Source organism: Rhamphochromis sp. 'chilingali' (assembly GCF_963969265.1).
Source record: "Rhamphochromis sp. 'chilingali' genome assembly, chromosome: 14".
Classification (NCBI taxonomy): Eukaryota; Metazoa; Chordata; class Actinopteri; order Cichliformes; family Cichlidae; genus Rhamphochromis; species Rhamphochromis sp. 'chilingali'.
This window is the reverse complement of record NC_137941.1, coordinates 21,406,266-21,419,422: the sequence shown is the minus strand read 5'-3', so window position 1 is coordinate 21,419,422 and position 13,157 is coordinate 21,406,266. Positions and strand designations below refer to the sequence as shown.

General features: G+C 38.8%; 1 protein-coding gene across 1 annotated transcript in view; it reads right to left on the bottom strand.

The window, feature by feature from the left end:
- nck2a (NCK adaptor protein 2a) overlaps positions 1-12,406 on the bottom strand; it is a 44,789-nt gene extending 32,383 nt beyond the window's left edge. Inside the window, exon 1 of the mRNA XM_080901999.1 lies at positions 12,134-12,406. The gene's annotated coding sequence lies outside the window, so the exon portion shown is untranslated. The remainder of the gene's footprint in view (positions 1-12,133) is intronic.
- Positions 12,407-13,157: the final 751 nt, after the last annotated feature.

Below are 13,157 nucleotides of genomic sequence, written 5' to 3'. Positions count from 1 at the left end.
CATCACACTATCTGAGCTCTCCTGCTCATATTACATGGTTTTCTGCACCACAGGCATCCATAGCTTGACATTTTACACTACACTTCAGTGCCGATTTAGTGTGGCCTGAGCACCGGATGGCATTTCTGCTTCTACGACATGCAGATGATATAATTTCTTCCACATAAAACAGTGAAGCACCGTACACACATCTGCCGGCAGCTCTTTCTGCCCTCCCAAGGTCGCGTTCTAACAACTGCAGCTCTGCCAACCCAAAAAACAGCAGACTGGGTGAATAGATGTCCTGTAGCAAGTGTATATGACTGTGTCCATGTGAAAGCGACAAAGAGACACTCAACAGCGGAAAAACAGAATGTGTGCAGTATTTAATTCTCCGGAGACCCCTGTGGCATTCTGAACCTTACATCTCATAAATAAAGAAGGATTTCCTTCAGCTGTAGCCATGCGTGTGAGAGAGGCTAAGAGAGAGAGAGAGCACAAATGGATTAGGGGATGCCTATCATATTGCTACCAGCAACTGAATCAACTCCCAAGCACGCAGCAGTATATTTGAAGACAAATACAAGACAACAACATATCTTTAAAGCCTAGATTTTAACAAGTACATGATCTGGTGATTTCAGATGGTAACCTTCCTTAAAAGCAAAAATATCAAACTTGAGTTATTCCAAAGCATTAGTCTGTCCTTGAACAGATTTCATGGGCTCCAAGTTATGTCTTGGTGAGCCAAATTGTCACACAGACGGTAGCTGTGACTACTTTTGACTGAAGTTCAGAGAGGCTGTCTCTGCAGCTCTTACATCACACAGAACTGTGATACAAGCCTGGGAAAATACAAGTCAAATAAAGTTAGTAGGCCACTAGACAACCGTTGTAATCGAATTACTGCATAGATCATAAATATTCAGTAGCAGCAGCACGATCGGTCTATTAAATATTTCATACAAATCAAGATAAAACTGGGTCATTTGACTAATGGCGTTGATTAATCAATTTATTCGATTAATGGTGCAGTCCATGTTCTGAGGCACATCAGGCTGCAAAACACTGCTCAGCAATTTGTAATAATTGAGGTTTTCAGGCAAGGCTAAGGTTGGTGTCTAACATTTAATGAAAACATCTCTAATGCTAATGGAACTAAAGGGCTGCCAGTTTGGGCTATATAACATTAACCAACTTGTAGCTAAAACCTGCAGCTGCATATAGATGTTGTGTGTTATTTCTTGTTTTCTTCACCATGTAACTGTGACAACAATGTTTAGCTCCTGTATTGTATAAGCTGTGGAGCGGGTGGCACATTTTCACAAGAGTTGAATTCCATCCATATAATCCCTCCCATAATGCATGCCCCAGCAAATGCACACTGTCTGCTCTTACTTTCTTATTCTTTTCTGTAGTGTGGGGATTTCCCTTAATCTCAAGGATTTCTGAATCATCTTGTGGGAAATTACTTAGAATCACATACCCGATTCTCTGCAGACTAAAGTCACAAGCTATCGACAAACTTCCTCTCAAAGTCATACTGATGAGAATTCAATAAAACCCTTTAAGATAAGCAGCTGGGCAGTGGGGCAAGCTACACCGCATGCCCTTGGTGCACAGATGGCTACGAGTGCATTATTTTAAATCTAATAAATTGTGAAACAGGCTGGTTTTGCTGATCTAGGTTTGCATCTATGCTTATCTTAAACACGTGTAAACTGGAAAAACTGCAGTCCAGAACACAGAACAGTCTCAGATCAGTTAGGCTCATCTCAAGTCCCTGAACTTCCACAGTTTGTCCTCCATTACACAGTTCAGAGCTGAAGATGCTGAACTTGTGTATCTGTATTGCAAGGGCCAAGAGTCAGAAATTTCTGAGAAAAATATTGACTATTCAGGATTACAAAGTTATACAAACTCAGAAGATCTCACAATACCACAAATTTACAAACGAGAGAGAAAAACTTTGCAATATAACATTTTTGGGGGTTCAGGGAGACACACGGTCTCACTATACACGGCTGGCGCGCGCACACACACACACACACACACACACACACCACTGCTTCCTGTGTATGTTATTGGTAAATGATACCGAATAAAATTTGTAATTATATTTTGCTGAAGAGAACTACATGTGATTTTACCTCGGAATCACAATATCATAAACATTTGGAGTTTAATAAGAAAAATGATGTAAACTAGGCTCTTCAGAACAAAAAACAAAAAAAAAAGGTCACACAGTGATGTGGATAAGGCAAGGGCTTTTTAATGCATTAAGATCTAAATTGGAGAGATGCAGTGATAGCTGGTTCCATCATCCATACGTATGGATGTATGTGTGTAAAGCAGTCCCTCTGTGGTATGAGGAGGTTGATGCAACCTTGCAAAGTAAAATCAGTGGGGTTTTTTGTTGTTGTTTTGACACAGTTAGGAACATTTGCACTCAGAGGTAGTGTGTGCCCCTTATTATCAGAAATATTCAGCTGATAAACTCTGAAAGATGAATGAAAGCTTAACTGACTCACAAAACTAAGGCAAAGCAAACAGCTAGATTGTTTGCACTGGTAGGGCAGTGGATCTTTTGGGAATGTTGGGTCAATTTTCAGTCAGAAAAAAAATAAAAACAATTTCCTATTATCCAATTCAAATCATCCTATTTGTAAGAGGAAATATTTTCCATTTCATTTTCAGCCTACAACTGAAAACACAGTCATGTTTTTAGCTGAATATAAGGCTACAGCCTGCAGCCTATTACCTCTGGAAGATTGGAAACAGGGGAAAGCAGCTCGTATATGTATCAGCAAAAATAACAAAATCTGACTACCAGCAACTCCAAGATTAACAGTATTAACAATGAACAATGCATATCAATGTTCAATCTGTTAGAATTAACTCTATGGTTTAATGAGAGAATTACTTCTTAAACTTGGTTTAAGCCATAAACCAGTGACTTCCCCAAGTCTTCACTGGCTTGAAAGAACATTTTTTTCCTAAATTGTCAAAACATTGAAGGTCATAAGTATTTTTTTTTCCAAATCAGATTGCTCCCATTTTTCAAATTAATCTTAGGTTTTGATGAGTTTAGCCAATTAGCGAAATTACTGGACACGTCATTCCAACCTGTAACAGTGAGAGGCGTGTAATTTAGCAATCAAAGAACGCAGCAGCTGCAGTGGCAAATCTGAATGGCAGGTCAAGATGCATTCACACTGAGGTTAGAGCAAGGGCAGATCGAGTGAAGAGCTTATATGTTAGTCCCGGCTGAAGTTCATTACTGGCAGGAATAAAGAACAGCTGGTAAAACATCATTTGGCATTTGAGGTAGTACATGTGTGCATGTTCCTCAGGCCAACATTAGAGTTATCAATGCTTGAGTAATTTTGAGTAAACAAGAGGGTAAAATCAATAATAAAGAAAAGTAAACATCGTCCCAAATGTTCCATAGGGCTATTGTTATCTTTTTTTTTTTTTTAAATATTATTTAGCTTGTTTAATTTTATATTTAACATTAAAAAAACAAAACAAATCCAAGTGACAAGATTACCTCATAAAAACATAGCCGATGTCTCTCCATTGCAGAATGTGCGCCCTATGCGGAATAACTCATCCATTCAGAAAAACTAATCACAAATATGAATCATAATGTTTACTAGAGTGCGAGTGCCTTTCACAGCGTCCATAGGAATGGTGAGAGCTTGTTAATGAGGCTGAACCGCAGAGGGATGGGAGTAACGTGGGCTGCGATGCTCGGAGGGGAACTTGGATTTTTCTGTGAAATACAGATAAGCAAAGCCCTCATGCTCTGTCTGCACGCCGCCTGTTTCTGCATCAGTACAGCCAAAGGGGAAAACGTTCACTTAATTAAATCAATTAGAGCATGAAGGGCCTGTCGAAGCCTCCGCAGAAAAACAACAGGATGGAATAAACTCACAAAAAGTTCAAGTTTTTCCATGAGCCATATAAATTTCTCTTCATTTCACAACTTTTAGATGTCGAAAGTCATGCAAATGGTCTGAATAAGATGGTGCTGTGGCCTTTAATTAGTCTTTTAAATTCTTTCTAATCTGAGACATAAGGGGTAAAGGGCGCATCAGTATTTGATCACTAATTTTTTTGGTGTACTTATAGTTATTTTCACTTTTGATCAATCTAATGAAATTTTAGAGATGCACAAATATTGATCTAAAACATAAAATGTGACTTTTTATTTATGTCATTATTTGCACTCAAAGTAAGATGTCAAACTTTTGTCCAAAGTTTTAAACTCTTACAGTAAAGTGTTGGGTTTCACCCTCGCTCAGATTCTCTCTCCACAGCCCAAGTAGCAATTTTCTGCTATGCAATCTGAACCCCATACCTGCTTAAGGAACATGTGGGACAGCAGTGGACTCTTGATTACTGTTTAATGAGCAGTTCACCGGAAGGTTTATAAATTTAAGGTCATATTTCTCCACAGAGTGAAGCGAAGCTGAAATCATAGTCTGCATGGGTAATCTCCCTGAAGACCTCAGAAGCTTTACATCTCCCAACCCTCAAATCTCCATCTATATCCATCATTTCAGTAAGAAAACCTGCCAACGTATTGCCTCAAACTCGATAGCTGTCTGCAGAAATATGCCGTCTTCTCTTCTGTTTTTAAAATACAATATAATGTCCCTAACTTGCACTCAAACTTGCAACTCAGGTCTTAACCTCAAACTGCAGATTAAAAAGTGTGCAGTTTTGACTCTGTGGATAAGAGTATGCAAGACTGAGAAACTGTGCAATCGTACTCTAACCAGCTTTACTCTTTCACAGCCTCCCCTCCCTCCAGCACTCACCCCTGCCACCTCCCTTTCATCACAGAGCAGGATTAGGCCTGATGCCCAGTGGTGACACAAGGACACTGAAGCCAACATACTGTTAGATCAGTTGTTGGGCATGAATTAGGAACTCGAACCGGGTGGAAGGAGATGGAGCTGGGAGGTGATGACAGAAATGAAGGACAAGAAGGAGAGACTAGACAAACTCAAGGAACAAAAGAGGAACACAGGAAAGACAACAGAAAGTCTAAACTACTGAGTAAAGTCATCAAAAAAAAAAAAAAAAAAAAAAAAAAAAAAAAAAAGGAAGCCAAAAGCGACAGCCTGGGGTGTGGTGTCCACTAGACACTAAATGTTTAGATGCTGATGTTTCAACAGGTGATGTTTCTCATGGCTTTGTTAGCCTATCATAAAGTAATATAAATAAAGATGTAGTGCTACAGGCATGAAAGTCTGATGTTGTAGTTATAAAGTAAACTCTGGGCAAAACTTAAAACAACATAAAGCAAAAAACAGACTTCAGAGAATACTATACATTGGTAAATCTCATTAATCTGACCCATCTTCATTACAGTAAAGACTTTAAGTCTTATTTATATAGACTAGGACCCAATGCATCAAATGTACTCAGTTAACAATTTAACAGAAAAAACAACATGAAAGGTGTTTGTTGGTTTTGGAGAGGTCTGTGTGAGCGTTTAAGTCACACAAACTCTCTTGTGCTCTGTGATGTTTATGGACCTGGGCTGGTGGTGAAATGTGGAAAAAGCCTGATGTTCCAACACCATCCTCTGTGCAGAAAGAAGTAGTCTGTTTGTCACTCCAAAGGGCTTTTTGTTTTGTTGTGGGTTTTTATTTTTTATTTTTATCCTCTACAGGTATTATTGCCGTTTATGGCATTTTGAGAAAACAGTGAGCTTTTTTCTTTTTAGTGAGCTGAGACCTTCAGCTATAGCAGACACTTCTCTTACAGGTAGGTACTAAGTTTGAGCGATTAGACGAATATATCAACGATAGGCCGAGCCTTTCACCAATCGTTTTTACAAGAGCAATTTATTCATCTGTCTATCCATCCATCCATCTGCCCATGAGTAAGTTTGCTAATAATGTTGGTAGAAGCTAAGAGAAGCAGTCAACGGAAAAAAATAAAATAAATAATAGCGCTATTTTAACAGCACCCTCTTCCAGCTGCGAACAAATGCACCCTTCTCAGAGTGCGCCCAAATGCAGCGATTCATTTACTCAAACTCATAAAAGAAAGAAGGAAAGGCAGTACACAAAAAAAGTAAGTTAAAAATCAAATCATCTCTTCTAGCAGACATTTTAAAAAGACAATCTGACGTAAAGTATTTGGCGCATCTCAAATAAATAAATAAACGAATAATCCAAAAAAGTAGCTATATTATTGCTGAAACAAACAAGAAAAGAAGGTCAAATATTCCCTCCAAACAAAACGTATAAATTCTAAACATGCAAATCAGTGTGTGCATGATTACATTGCTCCACCTATCAAAAAGTCACCTTCGCAATTATATTGCCTATCGTCGGTTAGTGGACTTACTATTCAGTTGGAAAATTTTTACATATTGCCCAACCTTAGTAGGTACACACCTACCTGTTAACAAAGAATCATTCTATCTTGATGATGAGATACAAATGTTACTAGATCTGTTAGAATAAAGCCTCGTGCCTAGGTTATACTGTTACAGACACTTACAGCGGCCGATCACTCATTCTGTTATACTTTTTTGAAGTCAAGGCCCGTGTGACTGGAGTCTTAAATTGCCAATGGGATTGCAGCAGACATGTTCAGATGCCATCAGATTAACAGAAAGAGAGGAATGAATGTCTACATTTTGGCTTCCAAAGAGAAGAAATAATAACCACGATAGACCAATACATTTTAAACATTCAGTTTAGCTATAAAACTCAAAGTTGAAACTCCCACATTTTTTTCCAGGTGCAGCTAAGATTACTAAAGAAGAGTTTTAATCAGTAAGATACATATACATTTTACTTGGTGTAGATGTATTTTGTGTCAAAGTTTATAAAGTGGAACCTGTTAAAGGAACTTTAACAGTTGCCTTTATCTCTGAATTGCTTAGGATCTCTCACATGGTTCACCCACAACTGCATGCAACATTAACCGTCAAGTGCAGGATCTCTATTGTTTGCTGGGCCTACCACAGCCATAAACAGTATAAAACAGACACAGCTTCCATGTTGGTGAAATAAAGCCAATGCGGAAGTCCCTAACAATCTGCATCTATCTGGAAGACACCAGATGGTGATAGCTCCAGTTACAAAGAGATTTATGGTTCTATAAAAGTCTATGGGAAAGGGTTTTTTCATCCCTGACCTCTGTAAAAGCTTCTCTACAGAGTTTATGGGCTCAGTCACTAATTTGAGGTTATACTGAATAAATATTAAGTCGGTCTTGAAAAGAAAAACTACTTTTCAACTGCTGCCTTAGTAACAAACGATCACCTCCGTGGATCTGTCCGTGTATTTGATTTGGCAGATTTTTATGCCGGATGCCCTTCCCGATGACACCCCCAAGGGATTTGTGTCTCCTCCCGGCATCAAACCAGGGATCTTTTGCTTGTTAGGCAAATGTGCAAATCACTACACTGTGAAAAATCATGTTAAAAAAAATCATTGCACAGAATAAGCAACACCTCGGACAAGATGTAGCACACTAAGATAAGGAAGGGGAAATTCTTATGATTCTTATGATGATCACTTTATACACTAACAATATTTGTGCATAACTTAACTTTCCATTTTTCAATATTTGTTCAAATAAACCACATTGCGCTAAAGTGACCGGCTGACACTTCCATCCCAGAGCCATGTTGATAATAACATTGAAAAAACAGAAGAGAAGAAAAAAAAAAAAAACATTGATGGGCTGCAGTGACGTGGTATGAAGGAAATAACACCAACTTTAAAAACAAACAAAACCTAAATGAAGAAAGATTATATTTCACCAACAAGACCACACACACACACACACACACACACACACACACACACACACACCCACACACCCACCCACCCATGGTAACCTTCCTGATCCAGTTTAAACAGCAGCATGAATCAACTTTCTTCTCTTACATTACAGAGTCACAGAAGTCATAACTGCATGTACTGTCAGTTTAATGGACAACTATTCCCCAGATTACCGATGATTACAATGACAATGAGATGGCCTTCATCTTGCTTCCATCATGATTCTCTTCAGAAGCATTGCTCTGTCTTCTCACAGCATTTATTAATTCCTTCTTCACTCCTAGTAAGCCTTTTCCCTGAGGGACACGAAATTTTATGCTTTCCACATGAAAAAAAAAAATTTTTTTCCATGGATGTTTCCCCCTGCTGTAGGCTCCTGAAAATATTGCTGGAAATAAATTTCTATTAGGGCTGGGCCATATCATACCGTTCACGGTAATACCGGTATAATGTTGGGGAATGATAAGAAAATGAAATATCGCGATAGAATATGGGTAAAACGCGCATGCGCAGTGCCTTTGTTTTCATACACAGATGGCGGGAAAAGGATGGCGGCGATGGAGAATGAGAAGGGCGAAAGCAGATCGTTGAATGAAACAGATAAACCAGAATTGGTTTGTAAAAATGCTGCAACTTCAGTGGTGTGGAACTGGTTTAGCTTTCGTCCGTCAGATACACAACAAAGCACTATTTTTGGTAGCGCATGCTAGCGGGCCGTCGTTATTACAGTGTTTTTTGGAAAATACGGCACACTTAAATTCAATCCTAAGATTTTTCTGAAAATCGACAGTACCCCTTATAATCCCGTGTGCCTTATGTACGAATTCTGGTTGTGTTTACTGACCTTGAAACGATTTTATGTGGTACACGGTGCTCAAAAATCTGTCAAATGTTTTAGTACTACTTTGCTAAGCTATGAAGCCGTACTGCTTGATGGATTGTCGGAGCATTACGGCTATCGTAGTCAGGAGACTCACGGAGTGACACATACTATGCTTCAATATAATATTACCGTATTGTGTGTGTGTATAACCCCTTTTTTAAGTTTTGTGGATATTATGCATGGTTATGGTGAGGACATGTCGGCCAATTTCCACTGGAAATGCCTTTTGGTTAAACTGTCAGCAAGGAAAGTTATATCGTTATAGCAAATTTTCAAATTTATTTCGTGATAAATATTTTTGGTCATATCGCTCTGCTCTAATTTCTATTATTTTGTTTGGGAGGTCTACACAGAAACCTGCGTCTTACACTTTCTTCACAACGTTCCATACAATGTGAAGAAAGTGTAAATAAAATTACCCTCACTCTCCAAGAGACAGTCCATGTAATATAGGTCATAAAATAAAAGGGGATGATGCAATAGGTTTTAGAACCCTTTTCTCACAGCAGGCATAAAAATAAAGATATATTTCGCCTGCACTCGAAATCTTAAATCATTTAACTACCACTTATGTTATTAGACTATAAATGATTCATTGCTACATTACAGACAATTTAAGATCGCATATGATCGACTCAGCGCCTTCTCTTAAAAAAAAAGAGAGAGAAAAAAAAGAAGACCACTTCAAGTACAAATCACATAAATCAGCAAAATGAGAAAGAAGCAAAGCATCACTTGCTCGGAACAAAGTCATTTTCCACTGGCTTCCACTCAAAACAACAGAGGAACAAAATATTGTGTGGGCACAGCGCGGCAGTATGCAAGGGATTTTTTTTTTTAAGGCCCATTAGGCATATACAAGAAAGACAAGCAGAGTAATTAGTCACAGCTCATAAAAGTGCAATCAAATACACAGAAGAAAGAGGATTTGGATTAGTATCTCGTATGTAAGAAGAAAAAAAATGCAGCTCAAATGACAAACGTGCACATGTTCCAAGTTTGATAGTGGAAGTTAAGACATGCAGACGAAAAATAGCAATTTGTCACTAAATGCAAGGGCGATCTACATGCTTGTATATATATCAACATCACATATACTAAGAAATATTCATATTATATTATTTTCTCTAAATCGGCACCAAACGTTTATACAATACCACCTCATCTGACGTCCAGAATATTTTGTTCAACACTTGCTACGAGCTGCCTTCATATCAACTTCAAGTGACAAAGCTCATGCAAGGTGGAAACAAACAAAGTCATATATTAACACCAGTGTTTGTTCTTTCTATCAGATTGGATATGAGGTTAATCATTACCTGTTGTCCAGGTTGCTTCATTCACTTAGACATATTATGGTAGGAAAAACCATGCATGTTTTAATACCCCAATACTGAATCACACACTGGTTAAAAAAAATGCTTCAGTTCATCTCAAGCATTTAACACTTGGCAGACTATTATAGGGGAAGTTCCCACAGATTGACTCTTAAAATGTTTGACTTTATTAATTGATGATGGCTGCCTGAACGCACCATTGGTTTCAGTCTCTGCAGCACATGGAGCCAATTTAATGTGTGTCATTTTGAAAAGGGCTCTTCTACAAGTCCAGCTTATAATGAAACATGTCAATTATAAATTCTTGAAAGGAGAGGTAATGAAAGACTGCTTTAAATGATGCGATTGGAGCAACCAGCCAAAAAAAGAAAAGAAAGAAAAAAAAAAGTCCCAAATAATTGGTTTACAAAGACTTTAAAGAGGAAAAAAGCAGCATCTGCAAAATTGACTTAATCAACTTTACATTAAAATGACAGAATTGCTTAACATGTGCACACACTTGGTAATTCCTTCAAAATGTACCTATAAAACATAAAAAATGCCTTAGATCGAAACCTCATTTAAAAGCATGCATGCAACAGGATACAGCAGGGTTGCAACAATTATCTGACTTTTTATCATTACTTATTATCATTACTTTTTCAGTTATAACTGTTTATAAGTCGTAAAATTGGAGGGGGAAAAAAGGCATGGCGTGAGTTATTTTAATACCGCTTTTTTTGTCTGCCAATCAAAAATACAATAATATTCAGCTTACAATCATAGAGGATCAAGAAATGCAGCAAATATGCACTGTGAGGTGGAATCAGACCCAAATTACCCGATCACCCTAATTCCCATAACTAATAGTTTCAGGTCAAATTTAGGGTTTAACTGAACCACCACATAATCTACAACACTCATACTAAATGTTACTTGAGTGTGAAGTCAGCCCGAAAAGCTCACCTTTCCAGTGAGTACATGCAGTTACTGCACTTCTCGGTATCATTAGCAGTCTTTCTAGTTTTAGTCATGTTTCTGATATGCTGGAAATGCAAAGCACTGAAACTCGCGTTCTCTCTTTGCTTTGTGATGTAATGGAAGTTTATGCAATTCACACTTTATCGCTCCATTATTGCACATGCCTACACGGCATACCTGTTCATTTCTGAGTGAACCTTGTCCTAGACTCAGAGCTAACATGGTGCTCTTGTCAGAGGGTGTGTCGGCAGAATAGGTGTGCCACGCAAGTGTACCTGCATGTTGAAAAAAAGAAAAAAGAGAAACTGTGCTTTCTTATAACCTCAGTCCTTGCATTTGCATGCAAGTGCAAATTTCCCCCCGTCTTCTAGAATAAAAGGGACTTTACTTATGGACAATAACTGCCACAGCAAGACAGACAATGCATGCTATTCTCTGCTGCTATTGATGAGGACGACGCACGGTGTAGTTACCATGAAAAGCCACTAGACATTCAACATTGACAATCTCGGCATGTGGCACCAGTCGCCAGTCTATGGTGTTTTGGCAAATGTGGTTCATTGTGTAAGCCACTGCGTTTTTAAATAGGCCTGCTGACAAACGCAGCTCATTGTAAATGTAAAAAGAATGACAGGAAATTGTGTGTGGGGTTTTATTAATCAGAGATATAAATGCGAGAAATTACTCAAACAAGAGCAGATGCCTGAGAAAACAGTCTAAAGGACCTGCCTGAGGATTGCTTGAGTAGCTTGCGCTTATAGGCCTTTAAGAAGTGGCCCCGCAAAAAAAATGCTAAACGGTAAAGTTGATAAATTGGAAACCATTTGTTCTGACTCTAAAAATTAAAAAAGAAAAATATCACTGTTTGTGTGGCTCGTTAACAGCAACCACTCAAACGCAAGGAAAAACCGAGGCTGTAGCACACAGCGTCCAGTGAAACCACCTCTGAGTGGACAAAGACCCAGCGTCAAACCTACAAAGTGGCACGAGCAAGCTGCCGTTTTTCTTTACCCCAACTTTTACCTCAGCTTGTAATTACATTTTTCCCGGGCAAATATAACTGAAAACGGTCGTTTAAGCAGCACTGAAATGGCCAAAACAACCAGTCCAACTGCACCAACTTAACACAGTTCATTTGCGGTTACAAGGCTTACCTTAGTGTTCACTCCAGTGAGAATGGGCAAACAGCGACACGCTCAACAACAAACCCCGAACCAGAACCCGCCAATCAAATTGTAAGTTAGGGAGCCCGCGCGAAAGCCGCGAAAATAACCTCCTACATCCACATAACCACCGGTTTCTCTATTTTTCTTTCTTTTAAAACAAGAACCGAGCATGAAGTGTCCGACCTATTATAGCTTGTTTTTTTCCGTCGCAGGCTGACTGCCTCCACCTCAAGCACTCGTTTCAAGCTCAGTCTACGGGGCTGCCAACTTCCGCTCTTTGCTTTCAAAATAAAATACCTCTGGGCGTAGAGACGTTGCAGTCAAACAAGACTGAATTTGAAGTCCGGAGGAGATGGTGACAGAAATGTAACTTCCAGGTGGGAAAAATGGGCTTTTATTAAATGTCTTTAGATTTTTAAAGTTTTCTTTTAAGTTTTTAAATCATATATGTCTTATGTTTCGGTTTATGGCTTCTTCTTCTTTTTTATCTCAAAGTAACCAATAGTTTTATTTAATAAGTTGATTCAGATGATTCGTCAGGATGTCTGCCCTTTTAAAGGTGTCTGGAGGCTTCACAAAAACTTGTTTCCAGAGGAATTCTGGTTCTTCTCCTTCAGCCGACTGCTCCTTTTAGAGCGTCACCACATCAGATGCTCTGACTCCATCTCACCCTATCACTGACAACCTCCTCTGTCACACAACCACCTTCACTACATCCACAAATCGTCTCTGTCATCTTCCTCTTTTCATATACAGTAGCCTTTGTTCAATCTACCACCTATCCCTCCTCTGTACATGTCCAAACTCTCTCAGCATTGCCTCTCTAACTCTCTTTCCAAACTTGTCCATGGACTTACCTGGTGAGTCACAATGAAAATTTTAACATTTCCAAACCACACATAACAGCAGGTCTCACTACCCTCCCAAGGTGGCTGTGGCTTAGGAGGTAGAGTAGCGCCAGAGTATTCTTGGATAAGATACTGAACCCTGAATTTCTCCTGATGTTCATCAG